Source organism: Alligator sinensis, unplaced genomic scaffold, assembly GCF_000455745.1.
Source record: "Alligator sinensis unplaced genomic scaffold, ASM45574v1 scaffold1086_3, whole genome shotgun sequence".
NCBI classification, from domain to species: domain Eukaryota; kingdom Metazoa; phylum Chordata; order Crocodylia; family Alligatoridae; genus Alligator; species Alligator sinensis.
This window is the reverse complement of record NW_005841975.1, coordinates 2,191,886-2,192,493: the sequence shown is the minus strand read 5'-3', so window position 1 is coordinate 2,192,493 and position 608 is coordinate 2,191,886.

The following is a 608-nucleotide window of genomic DNA, read 5'->3' as shown; positions in this document are numbered from 1 at the left end:
AAGACAGAGGGGGGATTTAACAGCAGCCTTCAACTACCTGAAAGGGGGTTCAAAAGAGGATGGAGCTGGACTGTCCTCAGTGGTGGCAGATGACAGAACAAGGAGCAATGGTCTCAAGCTGCAACAAGGGAAGTTTAGGTTAGATATGAGAGAGGACTTTCTCACTAGGTGGGTAATAAAGCACTGGAACAGGTTACCCAGAGAGATTGTGGATGCCCCAGTCTTGGAGGTTTTTAAGGCCAGGCTCAACAAAGCCTTGACTGGGATGATCTAGTTGGGGCTGGCCCTGCTTTCAGCAGGGGGTTGGATTAGATGTGACCTCCTGAGGTCCCTTCCAGCCCTATTTTTCTATGATTCTATTATTCTACATTCCTTTGTTATACACCAAAAAGAAAGCAGACTTGCTTCAACTAAGACTGCCCTTGGTAGTGTCAGGGAAATCTTTCAGCCTTTGTGGACCTAGTCAGGCACAGAGAATGCCCATGGGTTTTCCTTTTTCTTGTACCTGTATACCTCCTGTTGTGTATATTCTGCAGTTCAGGAAATCGCATGTCTGCTGGCTGACAGGGTTCACTTGCATTCCTATAGGGAACAGCTGCCAAATACAG